Source organism: Diplotaxodon limnothrissa, linkage group LG4, assembly GCF_057381915.1.
Source record: "Diplotaxodon limnothrissa isolate DT_005_m linkage group LG4, D_limnothrissa_male_GT1.1, whole genome shotgun sequence".
Lineage (NCBI taxonomy): Eukaryota > Metazoa > Chordata > Actinopteri > Cichliformes > Cichlidae > Diplotaxodon > Diplotaxodon limnothrissa.
The window spans coordinates 13,472,884-13,488,733 of NC_140599.1; the positions used below are offsets into that span (position 1 = coordinate 13,472,884).

The window sequence follows — 15,850 nt, forward strand, 5'->3', positions numbered from 1 at the left end:
TATTGTTCCCTTGCCACTGAGAGTATACCTTTGCTGGTTCTGTGGAGAACAGCCGGTTTATTCTCCTGCCTTCTATCTCTCTGGTGTACCTCCTCAAGCGGCTGGCCAAGGCTGTGAGTCTTTGCTTGGCAGTTTCCAAGGCCTCAGGTATGGACAGCTTGCTGTATTTCTTATGCACCTTCTTTGTCGCACCTTTCTGCAACTCCGTTAGTTGGCTAACCTCCCTCTGTGCTACTTTGATCTTGCCCTCTAGCCTCCTTCTCCATGGAGGGTACTGCCCCTTATGGCTGTTCAACTTGTAGCCAAGCATCTCACTGATCACTGCTGCCGTATTGTAGATCAGCTTGTTAGTGTCAGTAATCGTGGCTGTAGGTATCGTCCGTAGTGCTGCATTAACATCATCTAGCAGACCTTCTGAAGGTACTTCACGTAATGGCTTACAGCAGTTGGTATTCCCAGGTAGTCTCCCATCCAAGTACTAACCAAGCCCAACCCTGGTTAGCTTCCGAGATCAGAGGAGATCGGGTGTGCTCAGGGTGGTATGGCTGTAAGGTATATATATATATATTAGGGGTGCAACAATACTCGTATCGATATTGAACCGTTCGATACAGTGCTTTTGGTTCGGTACGCATGTGTATCGAACAATACAAAATTTTTAATTCATTTTATCAACTTTTCTTCTGATGATGCTGTCTGTGTTGAGTGCTCAGTGGATCTGCGCTCGACAGTGCAGCCTAGGCAGAGTAGTCGAAAACAGATTCACTGACCGCAGGGCAAGCTAGCGAGACAGAAGTTAAGCTGTCATTGCAACATGGCAAATTGAACCTCCCCCACCCTCATTCAGATGTGGCGTTTGGAACTATTTTGGTTTTCATGTGACTTATGACCCTGAAGGTAAGCGCGTCATGGACAAAAGTAAAACAGTATGTCGGATGTGCCAGGCAATGCTCAGTTACATTGGTGGGAACTAGTGCATTAGCGCAGTTTGCTCGTTAACGTGTTGGCCGTCCAGCCCCACACACGGGGAGATCCGCGGTAGCTCGTTAACGGAGATTTGCCGTGTTGCGACGTTAACGTCATTTCAACAAGATTACCGCTGACAGCACTAGTGGGAACACAACGAATATGACTGCACATTTACTCAGACATCCTCCTAGTGCAAAGACAAGTGGAAGCAGACAAAAACAACAAGTACGCATGCTACAAACTAAGTCATTTAGGTTAGCACATGATTCTCCTTATGGGGACCTGATATGTTTAATATGCTGCTGAGAATATACCCCAGAAGAAGCGTATAGTATAGCTTTTATTTTGGAATGAGCCATTTCTCTGTAATAAACTCTCTTTTCCAAAGATGAGTGATTTCTCGATCAGATAGATTTATTTTTTTTATTACTTTGTTGTTTCAGCAACATTAAATTTAAAAACTACTTTTGAGTTAAAATATATATATTTATAATTTTAATAAATGACAAATTAAAAAGGCATGAACATTTTTTTTGTATCGAAAAAATATCGAACCGTGATACCAAAGTATCGAACCGAACCGTGAATTTTGTGTATCGTTGCACCCCTAATATATATATATATATATATATATATATATATATATATATATATATATATATATATATATATATATATATATATATATATATATAGGCTGGGGTCTATCACACCAGGCAAGACCCCAGGTGCAGGCTGTGTAAAGATGCCCCAGAGACAATCCAGCACATAACAGCAGGGTGCAAGATGCTAGCAGGCAAGGCATACATGGAACGCCATAACCAAGTGGCCGGCATAGTGTACAGGAACATCTGTGCCGAGTATAACCTGGAAGTCCCGAGGTCAAAATGGGAGATGCCCCCAAGGGTGGTGGAGAATGGCCGAGCTAAGATCCTGTGGGACTTCCAGATACAGACGGACAAAATGGTGGTGGCTAACCAACCGGACATAGTGGTGGTAGACAAACAGAAGAAGACGGCCGTAGTGATCGATGTAGCGGTTCCGAATGACAGCAATATCAGGAAGAAGGAACATGAGAAGCTGGAGAAATACCAAGGGCTCAGAGAAGAGCTCGAGAGGATGTGGAGGGTGAAGGTAACGGTGGTCCCCGTGGTAATCGGAGCACTAGGTGCGGTGACTCCCAAGCTAGGCGAGTGGCTCCAGCAGATCCCGGGAACAACATCGGAGATCTCTGTCCAGAAGAGCGCAGTCCTGGGAACAGCTAAGATACTGCGCAGGACCCTCAAGCTCCCAGGCCTCTGGTAGAGGACCCGAGCTTGAAGGATAAACCGCCCGCAGGGGCGTGCTGGGTGTTATATATATATATATATATATATATATATATATATATATATATATATATATATATATATATATATATATATATATATATATATATACACGTATGTAAATGTGTGTATGTGTGTATAGTTTTATTTTTACCTTAACCTCTATGTACATCTGTTTAGTAAATATATCTGTTTCCACAGCCAGTAGCAGAGTGGCTAAGTAAATGACTTTTAATCTTTCTTATTTAGCATATAGCATATTACAAACTGAAAGTAATTTTGTCTGGTCTGTGTGTGTGTGTGTGTGTATGTGTGTGTGGGTGTGTAGTTGACATTGGTCACGCTGCGTATTTTTTTTTAGAGGAAATTGTTCTCTGTCATTTAGTTGGCAGCCTGGCAGAACTGCAATTTACTCTCTCTAATAGATACATCTGATTATGCACTGATGTCCGTGGATGCACACAATATGAGTACAAGGGATCACAAGGTGTTCACATCGCCACTATGCAGCATCAATCTTTTGTGTTGTTACGTCATTCCAATACAAGGTTGCCTCAGGGGGAGACATCTTCTGCCTTCATTCTTTCGAGCGCACATGCACAAATCTGTCAGACCCCTAGGGTGGCTGCAGGCTTTGTCATATACTGGTGACAGTAACAAGATGATACATGTGTCAGCAAACTAATCGACTGCCACACGGCCACTGTGGACACTTGGATGGAACCCACTGGTGTCACATTAGCGTTGTCTTTTTATTTAAGGGTTAACATTTTTAAAAGGTACACTTTAAGCCAAAGCTTGAGTAGTTTTGGTGCTGAAACCTAGTGAAAGCGAACAAAAAATTGTGTCCTGTGTGTAAGCTTTAATTTAGCTTCACACTGCATCCTACTGGTGACGTTCTTGTGATTTATGCTATCATCAGCTCACCGCTCTCCGCCTAATGCGTCTTTGTCACTTTTTAAAAGAAGAGCGTTAGCTCTCACAATGAAATACTGCTGCGACTAGTGTATCAATGAACCTATGTACGCCAAAGGACACCTTGTGCATATCTGAGATGCCAGCAGCTTTGACTCTATTTGATGTCCTGGGAAATGAGATGAGATTGCTAGAGCCAAACGTATGGCAAAGCTAACAACCTAAAGACGTACTGTATTGTTTAATTGCTTATAGTTCCTTTGGTTGCATTCGTATCTTTCTGACATTTGTTTTTAAGTCTCTGAAAGAACAGAAAAACACACAAACACGTACACACACATCCATACCAAATACTGTGACAGATTCTGGGCCAAAAGCAAGTCAACAATGTACAGTAGATGAAAAAAATGAACAGCTTGCACACTGCAGGACTCCAATTTTGCCTATTTATTGAACCATGAAAAATACGCACAGTTACAGGCCGTGCGTATATATATGTATATATACATATATACCCTTTGACATGGAGCCTGCGTGGAGGTGGGATCTAATTACTAACAATCCATATAGAAGACAATCCATTCCATTTCCTACGCCTCTGATGCCCCCAGCATCTACCAGTCAATCAAATCAGTGCTATGTTGTTATTCAGTATGACAGCAATTCTGCTCATGTTAGCATAATTGGTCAGTTTTATCATTAAGAATCTCGTATTTATTTGTTACTATTGCCAACACGTATTGTTTAGCACTTTAGTACTATTGTTTGGAAGGCATACTTGTTTTGTACTCCATATTTGGATTCCTCAAACATTAAGACGAGCTGGTTTTATTGTTGAAGTATCATCTTTATTGTCAGTAACTCTCAAGTGTTTTTACACATTTAAGACATCCACTAGTCTAAGCTCCTGGAAAAAAGAAATACTTAGTAAAATCTCTGACAGTTGCTGCCAGAAGCTCTTTGTTCATTTCTGGCTGGAGATACATGGGACTTTTGATGCAGGTGGAATTTCTCAAGGTATTTCTTGAGAGATGTTACCGAGCATGTCACAGTATGGCATGGCACACCGTGGAAGGAGTGGGGAAGGAGGACCCAGGCGCGGTGCTCTATGTATGGACAGTGTTTATTTACAAAGTGAAAACCAACGTAACAATAAATCCCCGTATTCTCCCAGACTCCCGTGTCGTGTCTCCCCGTGAATAGTCCGTGTTGCTGTGCTCTCCGCTCCCGTGTCAGCACCCCCCGGTGCTCGCTGCTCCCGTGTCTTCCACGCTCCTCATATGGGAAACAAAAGACGCAGCGTCAGGACACCTACAACTGCGGGCATACATATACATACACACACACACACACACACACACACACACACACACACACACACACACACACACACACACACACACACACACACACACACACACACACACACACTAACTAACTAACTAACTAACTAACTAACTAAGTAACAGGACGACTAACGTGGAGTCGCATGCAATGATCCCGCGTCGGTGGGAGCTCCAAGACTCTCCTAAGTAGCTCCCCTGACGAGCCCTGATCAGCGGCAGGTGTGTGGCTTTGGGTGTGGCCAGTCCTTCCACAGGGCCACACCCCTCAGGCCTGCAGGTGGCTGAGCTCCATCCTCCAAGCATACCCGCAGACGTACACACACACACACACACATCTACAAGCATGGAGAAGAGCAGCAGCAACACCAAAATACATATAATAATAATAATAATATAATACATAACTGCTCAGGGATCCTGGGTCGCCCAGTCCCAGGACCCTGACAGAGCAAAGGATAAGATGTTCATGTTCCTCATACACAGAATCCTTGTGATTTTTTATTGTTTCTCTCCAGTGTGTCGTTGTGATTGTTTTTGTTTTTTCACTGAATGTCACTGTAAAAACATTCTCAACTTTTAGGATGTATAAGTTGGGTTTGAGATCCTGAGTCACTCCTTTACCCTTTGTCCAAAGTGCAACTAAATGTACGTGACCTTGTTGAGTAAAACCCTTCTCTGAGCTTTGTGTTGTAGTTTAAAAGGCACTGGTCTTCAGGTGAAATTAGTGGGTGATGAGATTTGTCTTTTTCTGCTTTTCTAATCTCTTACACCTTTGAAAGCTTTCATAAGTAGCTTTGAGTTCTGGCTCCTGCATTAAATTCCATTAACAGCTAACTGGAGGCCCACTGAACAAAATCATATCAGCTAGCCCAAATTGCAGCTGATTTTGTTGTTGAGCCCTGCCTTAGTTGTTGAGAATCATCAAATTGCCTCAAGATTGTATTAATTTCAGCAAATTGGTGATTATTATAATTTGCACACTCAGCCAAGTCCTAAACTTTTTTTTTCTCTTTAGCTTGGCATTGGCAAAGTTATAATTAAACAAACTTTGTGCAAAGTTTAAAAAAGAAAAAAAAAACTACTCTTTATATAATAGCATATACACTGGCTTGCAAAAGTATTCGGCCCCTTGAACTTTTCCACATTTTGTCACATTACAGGCACAAACATGATTCAATTTTATTGGAATTCCACATGAAAGACCAATACAAAGTGGTGTACATGTGAGAAGTGGAACGAAAATCATACATGATGCCAAACATTTTTTACAAATAAATAACTGAAAAGTGGGGTGAGCGTAATTATTCAGCCCCCTTTGGTCTGAGTGCAGTCAGTTGCCCATAGACATTGCCTGATGAGTGCTAATGACTAAACACAGTGCACCTGTGTGTAATCTATTGTCAGTACAAATACAGCTGCTCTGTGACAGCCTCAGAGGTTGTCTAAGAGAATATTGGGAGCAACAACACCATGAAGTCCAAAGAACACACCAGACAGGTCAGGGATAAAGTTATTGAGAAATTTAAAGCATGTTCAAGGCTACAAAAATATTTCCCAGGCCTTGAACATCCTACGGAGCACTGTTCAAGCAATCATCCAGAAATGGAAGGAGTATGGAAGAAGGTGCTCTGGTCAGATGAGACCAAAATGGAACTTTTTGACCAAAATGCAAAACGCTATGTGTGGTGGAAAACTAACACTGCACATCACTCTGAACACACCGTCCCCACTGTCAAATATGATGGTGACAGCATCATGCTCTGGGGGTGCTTCTCTTCAGCAGGGACAGGGAAGCTGGTCAGAGTTGATGGGAAGATGGATGGAGCCAAATACAGGGCAATCTTGGAAGAAAACCTCTTGGAGTCTGCAAAAGACTTGAGACTGGGGCAGAGGTTCACCTTCCATCAGGACAACGACCCTAAACATAAAGCCAGGGCAGCAATGGAATGGTTTAAAACAAAACATATCCATGTGTTAGAATGGCCCAGTCAAAGATCTAAATCCAATCGAGAATCTGTGGCAAGATCTGAAAACTGCTATTCACAAACGCTGTCCATCTAATCTGACTGAGCTGGAGCTGTTTTACAAAAAAGAATGGGCAAGGATTTCAGCCTCTAGATGTGCAAAGCTGGTAGAGACATACCCTAAAAGACTGGCAGCTGTAATTGCAGCAAAAGGTGGTTCTACAAAGTATTGACTCAGGGGGCTGAATAATTATGCACACCCCACTTTTCAGTTATTTATTTGTAAAAAATGTTTGGAATCATGTGTGATTTTCGTTCCACTTCTCACGTGTACACCACTTTGTGTTGGTCTTTCACGTGGAATTCCAATAAAATTGATTCATGTTTGTGGCTGTAATGTGACAAAATGTGGAAAAGCTCAAGGGGGCCGAATACTTTTGCAAGCCACTGTATGTACAAGAAAATACCAATCAGCAACTTTTAAACAGTATTTTGAAATAGAATTTGAAATCGATACAGGTATTAAGCATACAGTTTTGTTTTTGTGTTAATGTCCAGGCAATGCTGATAACACATTTTCTAAATGCAATATTTAAAAAGAGCACTTGACAAAAAGCTTATCTCATATCTCAAAACATATCTTGGCATGGTGTGCCCAAGTGGACAACCAAACAGAAGATGAACACTATCTGAAAGTCATGTCCTTAAGAAATGGGAAAGAAATCCAGCAAAGACCTGACACAGTATCTAAAAGATGCATCTGAGCCTTTGGATGATCATTCTACTGTTCACTGAATCCTTAATGGAAACAGTCTTTGTTTAAGGATGTCTGCGAAGAAGTCGTTCTTAAAAAGAGAAACAGGGAGAAAGAGCTGATGCATACCAAAGTACACAAGAACTGGACTGAAGAGTAATCAGTCCAAATTAGAATTCTTTAGTTCAAATCATCATCATTTCATCACCAATAGGGAAGATAGGGAACAGATCAGGAGAGAGGTGAGTATGAGTGACTATCTACAGGCATCTATACAACATCCACAGATGAGCTTTGAATGCCTTTCAAGAAGCCTGGAGAACTATTCCCGAAGACTACATGAAGAAAGCTGCCTGAAATAGTTCAGGTTGTGTTGAACAATAAATGTGGTCATACCATAAATTGACTTTCAAATATATTAGAATTGCACAGACTCTGTTTTTCCTTTATGAATTGTGTTTCCATTTTTGTTTTCACCTAGATTTGTCATTTTTTACTATTATCCAAAATACCATCAACCTGTTGTCGTCGCCTAAACTGTAATATCCTAACCTGTAGTTTTGATAAGCTTTATCTTACTGGGAGAAAGGATATGGTAAAATGATGGCAATTCTTTTTTTAGCCTCTTGAGAGGTTTTGTGTTTTCTGTCACTTCTCAAGGCTTTAATGAATGATTAATGATCCCTCCATCAATATGTATTGATCATCAAGAAGCTGCAATGAGGCTTCCATGCAAAGGCTGATGAAAGTTTAATACTCCAATCAAAAAACTGGTCCCATCCTTCCTTTGACAGGAGGCAAGAAGTGTCCCATTATCTTGTACTGAGGCCTGCACAAATTCCCAGCAACACATAGAATTTCCCAACACAAAACTTGCGTTACTTTTGGGAAACTAAATGACGTTTTAGCGAAGCTAGAAGGCCATAATGTGAATTAGCACAGACTAAATCCTGGTTTTCTGACTTGAAAGTACATCTATTACACAAAATCACTGTTCCCATGTGTTTCATGATCCACACAGGCAACTTGATTATTTTCTAAGCAATGACGTACTGTATATGAAAAGTTATTTCACAAAGACATTTAGCAAATTAGGAGAAGACTGCGCTGAAGTAATTTAGTGGAAGCACAGCAAATCTATGTACTACCTGGTCGTGTTTAGGAAGCAGATAGAAAAATCTATTCTAAATTCCTAGAAAAATAGACACTCTTATTGGATATGCCTGCAATAAATTAAGTTACAGCTAACTCGATTATTGCTCAAGGATTGTACCTTTTTTCCTTTCCCCCCTTTAATAGCACATTTTTTGTGATTCAGTGTACTTTATATTTAAATCGACTTATTAAAAGACTTTAAATGTAAGGAACTTGCCAGTGTTCTTGATGACAGTGACCCAGCAAGCACAATAAAGTGAATCATGCTTTACTCATTCTCAAAGGGAGCCTGATTCTGTATACATAAGCACTGGGTGCAGCAGTAACACATAAACAAAGGCCACACCGAACACATCTTGCCACCTACAGGTGCATTTTGGAGTGAATTTGCATATGCCCTTGAGACAGCCTCTACTGCCTGTTAATATTCTCCTCACCATTAACAGCATTATTGCGTGCACGAAACCTCTCTCTCCTCAGGTCCCACTCTTCATCCGACCATTACCCTCCTTCGTGCGTATACGTGTTTCTGGTAATAATTCTCTGCATGGACTAGCACTTTTAGTCCATAGAGAGAAATCAGAGGTGTGTATGTTTGTGTTGTGTGTGTGCCTTGTCTCCCTGTATGTATTGGGTGTACTTGTGAACATTTATTATTCCCATCTCTAATAACTTGTTTCTGCTGTCGTTGTGACCTTGTTGGTGATAGTTTCTAACCTGCTTAGCTTGAACAGACCCAGTGAAACTTTGGGCTGACATCAACTCCAACACTTATTTACGAGTCCAGTAGGTTTAAAAGTATCTGACAAATGCACACAGTAAGCCAGATAGAGGAAAGTACAAAGGCAGTGTGGGGGCGGTGACTATAACTGACCAACCTGTGCTTCTCTGAGCATTAGGTGAAGTTGTTCCCTGTCCTCTTGCTCCTTCTGCGCCTCTTTTTTTACTCTTGCCTCCCTTCAGAACAGCCAAGGCAGCACTTTGAGGCTGTGGCTGTGAAAGGAGGCCACAAGTTTACCTCACAAATAAATCTCTCTCTCTCCCCACTAAGTTTGACCTCTGGGAAGAAGTGGATCAAGGCCTGAGGCAAGTTCTTACTTAGAGGAAAGTGCACTACTGCACAATTCTGTAACTGCCTAAACAAAGGTGGAGAGCGATACAAATTTACAGGCTGAGAGGAGTTTGGGGGCAGTTTTTTTTTTTCCATTTACACTTTTGGATCTCAGAAAGTTAGAGTTCTCTTTGATGATTTTCATTCAGCATATAAACTAGATGTGATGCACTAGAATCCTTTGCTGCTCTCCAATCACTGAGCAAATCATAGACAATTTTCTCTGGAATCATTTTAACCTTGCAGATTCCCTCTACTCAAACTTTTACTCAAAGCTATCCTTATGCTAACTTTAAACTGAAACATGATTTATATACCCACAATATGAGTAATACGAGTGTACACTCTGTCAAGCAGGGATTTTGCTATTTCTGAAGTACTTCCCAAAGGTAGAATACAACTAAGAGCCACTACTCACACATTGCATACCATCACAGATGGACAACTGTTATAATGCACCGCTCTCTTTCAGCAGTGCATTATACTATAAAACTCAACACAGTATTTGTCATCATCTGGAAAAATGCAATCTGTATAATGTATGTTCATAACAAAAATGCACTGATGTTGTTGAGACAGCTAATAATTGTGTAACAGTGGTGTTACAATTATTGAAACTGAAATAATCGCTTAAACAGTGTCTGAACATGTTTATTCATGTACTTAAGTATTTATATTATTTTGCCAGTAACATCTCCAGTTATATGTTCCTCTACAAAGACCTTCTTATAGAATTAAAACTGTAATGTAACGAAAACAATTAACTGAGTCCAACAGAAATGACTAAAAAGATTGCTGTAAGCTACACAAATCTCATAAAACAAATAGACATGTCCAGTATCCTGAGGGTCATGTCCATATGTTTAGAACAGAAGATGAATCCAGCACTTTTAAAAGGCCAGCTTCAGCAATCAGCAAGTCTGTGCATTTTTATGTGCCCTCAGTGCAAAACACTTATCCTGTGTAATAACAATCTTTGCATGCATGCACATCTTTGGTAAAAAACATTCAGCTTATCCTTGACCTCAGTGTACATTGGGCTATTTTATTGCTAGCCATTAGGACATTTATGTAATCCATTTGTGGTATGGGGTAGTGTTTATTTAGTCATACATTTATTCATGCAATCAGCACAGTCCGAGCAGCCCAGGTTTCCAGTGTAATGATTTCCAAGCCTCACCTGACAAGCTGTCATATGCTTACCAAAGTTTCTTTCTAATGCAGCACGCGACAATATAACTTTGTTAGAAGCATTTTTGCTTTAAATTTGTTAGTTTAGTGACACCACTAAGTCTACATTTAAGGCTCAAAGTCACTTGTAGGCCTTTCAGTGGTGTGTGCACAGTTCCAAAAACAAAAGAAGCTCAGATTAATCCTGTTAACTTTTGTCGTTTGAATCTCCTCCTCCTTCAAATTGGCCTACTTGTCGCTCTTTATTTGTCTCTGCCTGCCTCATCTATTCCTCTCAACCTCGGAGTGTGACATACTGTTGACACCGGATGGGTTGAGGCAGACAGACGACTGATGAGATGAAAGTCAGACGTGATGAAAGCTGATAGAGCCAACAGCAAACTCATTTACAGACCGGTCTCTGCCCTCCTGGGACAGACCTCCTTTTGTCAATATTTTCTGGAGTATGACATGCTGCAAAATATTTAAACACACCTACTGATTTTTGAATTACAATTTTAGAATTAGTACTGCTGAAATTGCAGGGTTGTTTTTTTTTTTTTTTTAATGGGAAAAGAACAAGGTGAAAAGTACAGGTATGATGTACAGATTATGAACACATCAGTGAAATTGGGCTTCCCACTTTCTAAAAATGCCTTTTCCCATTGCTAAACACAAAACTAGCACAAACTCCCAGGTAAATAAGTCAACGCTCATTGTAAAATATTGTGTATCCTCCTGATTTCTTTTTGATGTGTTACAGCAAGAAGGCTCTGCTTTCAAACGTGCTGGCCAGTTCGGCCCTTTCTATGGGGAGTTTGCATTTTTCTATGTGCTTTTATGGGCCCTACAGATACACATTAGTTTAACTGATAATTAAATTAGCTGAGATGTGGGTTTAAAACTGTGCTGCTGTCTGGCTGTCTGCATTAGCCCTGTGATATACTAGTTGTCTATCTAACATGTACCCAGCCCTTTGCCCCTTTACAGCTGGAATGAGCTCCAGACTCCCTGTGATCCAGTGCAAGTAAAAATATGCACGTACCATCCGAGTCTTTTTTATTACCAACAAAACATTGGTTATTACCTGCCTCAGAGGTTGACTAAAGCTGACAATGAGCAAACAACAACAACAGCTAGTTGTAAGCTAACATTATGCCAGCTAATGTTAGGCTTGGGTTTCCTAAAAATCACAGTTTCCCTCTGATAACAGTTTTATTATCGTCTCATATTGTATGACACTTTATTTGCTTAGTCTAACAATGTTAGAACATTGTGACGCCCGGCGTCAGTTAAAAAGAGGTTAACTGCCAAACATAGAAAATGATGTCCTCTCAATACAAGCGAGGATTCTTTTTTTTTTTTTTTTTTTTTTGGCCTGTCCCGTTTGGCTCTTTTGCCATCAGAATTGTTGTCTAAAGGCAAAGAAAGATGCCCAACGGATTTACTTTACCAAACTGACCATCCCAGCCTTGCCGTAATGGTCCATTTGATTCATCTTTTATTGTTTATTTTATTTTCACTTACTGAATACGGGACAGACTTGACTGGGGGAAAGAAGGGGAGAAAGAAAGAGGGAAAGAGAAACAGCTGAGAAGAGGGACGGGGGAGAAGGGCGAGGATTCTTTCTTCCTGGATACATGAACATTCTGATCTGCCATGGCTAAATATTGAGGAAGTATTATGTAAACCATCCTCACCTGTTAACTTTTTAGGGAAATGTTTAAATGACTTACCTCACGTAATAAAGCATAACCCACTGATATATAATGCTATGTGGACGTGGGGAAAACTGAGAAAATTTTTTAACAGTAGTCTTCCGTTTAATATCTTGTCAACGTTTATAAATAATCCAGACCTTCTGCCACAAAACATAGGGTCAAGCTTTGTGGGATGGCATAAAGTAGGTGTAAAGAAGTTTTATGACCTCTTTAAACATGGTGAGTTTAAATCATTTGAATCCTTGAAGTCCCAGTATTCTATGTCAAAGACTGAGTTTTATAAGTATTTGTAATTGAGAAATTATGTGTTAAAAAATGCTAAATCATTACAAATCCCAACTGCCTCTTTTCGGTTGGAGAAATTTTTTCTGGATAATAGGGAGCATAAACATTTTGTATCAAAGTTTTATTCCGAGATTTATGCCCTAATTGTGGATAAACTGGCATGGTTGAGAAAATCTTGGGGGACGATGCTTAAATGTGAAATAGATATACAGCAGGGGCGGAGCGTGGGGGTGGCTTACTGGGCTTAAGCCCGGGTTGTTTTGTCAGAAGCCCAGGGTCTTTTGGAGTGTAATTTTTTCATAGTTAGATGCCTGGCTGACAACTGTATAAAACAAAAAGTACACACAATATTCGAAGCACATAGTGCACACTGTGGGAATTTAGGACTGTGCGTGAATCCCCCCTGATATTGGTATGATCCGAGCTCAGGCACTAAGCGACTGAGCGAGGGGGCGGGACATCTGCTGCCTGTGAGTGCGCTGTTGGAGAAACGGAGCCAGCCATACTAAGGAGAGCTTAAGTTTGACCAGGTACCAAAGCAAATCATTCACACCGTACAAATAATGTAAATATGACGGTGCATCACGAAAGATTGATATCAAACTGATCACTTGACCAATATTACCTTACTTGCTCTTCAAGTGAATCAACAAATGGCGAAATGAAAAGCCGAACAAATGCTATTTTTTTTAGAATCTTAGCTTACGTGTGTTTATTTCATATTTTCAGTTCTTACCCTCCCCGACTAAATCGGTTTCAGTTATGTACTGAAATATAAGAATGGACATTAGAGGCTTCTTTCAAAGAAAAAACTCAGGTAAATGTTATTTTATATATTATGCTTTGTATGTTGTTCAGTATATTTCTATGCAAAACAAGAGGGATTTCAGCACACAGCAGGATATTCACATTTGTAACCAGATATTTACATACACTTTAGGGAGAAAACATAAAACATTTTTACTGTACGACATCAATTTAGAGTAAACTTTTGTTTTAGATAAATATTGAAAATATGGGAAAATCAAGAGACATCAACCAAAACACCAGGAAAAGAACTGTGGAGCTCCATAAGTGTGGCTCAATTTTGAATACAATTTGGTGCCATTTGCAATTAAGAAATACAGATAGTTTCTCTCTTTACTCTTAGAGTTAACAAATATGTTTTTTATATTTATCAATCTAAAAAAATAAACATTTAGTCTGATTTGATGTTACAATTAAAAAAGTGTTTGTGTTTTGATCTGAAGAGTTTGTAAATATCTGGTTTCAACTGTATATTTGATGATTGTCAGCACAGAGAGGGAGAGAGAGGAACAGAGAGGGAGATGGAGAACGAGGACAGAACAGAGGGTCTGGTTGAATTGGGGTTTAGTCCTCATGTCTTGATACAGCCCCGGTTTTGTTCTGCCTTGCCGCTTAATTAAAAAACTAGTTTAAGGTGTCCTGCACATGTGATATATATTTTTCCCTATATGAAGTTACTCTTTTTTGAACAAAACTCAAAACAGAGCCTATTAATCTTTCAGTCATTTCTACCCCCCCCCCCCCCCCCCCAAAAAAAAAAATAAAAAAAAATCCCACATGCATACTACCCTTTAGGGCTAAGCCCCGGGTGTTTCAAATGTCTGGCTCCGCCTCTGATATACAGGCATGGGACAAAATCTTGCTCCTTCTATCTAAAATCTCTGTTTGTAACCGATTTAGAGAAGTGCAGTACAAAATTTTGCACAATGTGTATATTTCTCCGTATATTTATTGTAAGTATAATATGGGAACATCTCCAAACTGTCTCAAGTGTAAGGTCAGAGTGGGCACTAGATTCCACTGCTTGTGGGAATGTACTATTATCCAGTCATTTTGGAAAGAGGTCTGCGCCAATATTAGTACAGCCATTGGTCATCAGGTGACAGAAAACCCATTAATGTGTATATTGGGATATATTCCTGTCTCACTGGTACAACATGAGCATGTAATTCAGTCACTGTTAATGTTGGCCAGGAAAAGCATTATGTTGAGATGGGTGGGGGCTGAGCCTCCCTCCATTTCTCTATGGAAGTCGCTCATCATTGAAGTTATGACTCTGATCAGGCTGGGACACTATATTGATGGGAGCTCCCGAATTTTTGTGGACAAATGGAAGAAATCACTGGAAGCACTGGGAGTAACCTGTAAACTGGATCCTAGTGGACAACAATTATGGACATAATGTTCTAGTGCTGTGTAGTGTTATTATTTTGGATGTGAACCAGTCTTATATTTGTTGGGGAAAAAAGTTAAATAAAAGTTTAAAAAAAAATAAAAAGAGGTTAACTGATGCTGGCCTAACAGCAGCTAACAGAGGCTAACAGCAGACCTCACCTAGGTATCACTGTCATTTGTTAGAAGTGAGTTCGTATCAGAGTCTTCTTACAAAGTTTTACAGCCTCCTCCACCTCTACTTTAGAGTAGATGTGGACAACAACTGACATAAACAGCGGAATGACACCCTACGCTCACTGCACATTAACAAACAAATTAATACTTAGTATATTACATTGACATTTCTGGCAAGGAGCTCAACTAATCAGGAAATACTGGGGACCTACCTTACCATTAATGTGCTGCAGTTGATCAAATGTTTTACACCGCTGTCTCGAAAGCCATTAGGGCACCTTATTTTCTTATGTGCTTCCTGAGCTTTTTAGCGTGTACTGGTGTGTTCCACTGTTGTGGGGTTGGGCAAAAAAAATAAAAAATCTCGCTGTCTAGTTTTGCCAGATGAAAAGACGCACACACAGATACAAACACATTAGATGGAGTATGAGTTTCTGCACCAGTGGGTGGTTTCAGTGAGCAAAGACATGATGTGTGTTTAATGTGTTTGTTCTTTAAAGCTGAAATAAATTTGGGACAGTATGTGAATGTCTGTTAGGTTTGCGCTTATCTCAAAAAGCAAGAGTGAGAGAGAGCACCAGAGACTGATGATGAGGGAGAATGAGTTGTTTTCACATCATGTCGAAAATTTAACACCTGTTTTCTTCTGCTCTTTGCCATTCAGGCTTTTATCTAGTCTTTATGCTTCGCTGTTTGTCTGTTAACTGTGCTCTTTGCCTTTATGTCACATCACTGCCATGGCAAATCCTGAGGCAG

The 15,850-nt window shown here is 40.2% G+C and overlaps 1 pseudogene; it reads right to left on the bottom strand.

Annotated features, from left to right (window-relative positions):
• Positions 1-434: 434 nt before the first annotated feature.
• Positions 435-553, bottom strand: LOC146633432 (5S ribosomal RNA; annotated as a pseudogene).
• Between the last annotated feature and the right edge of the window lie 15,297 nt (positions 554-15,850).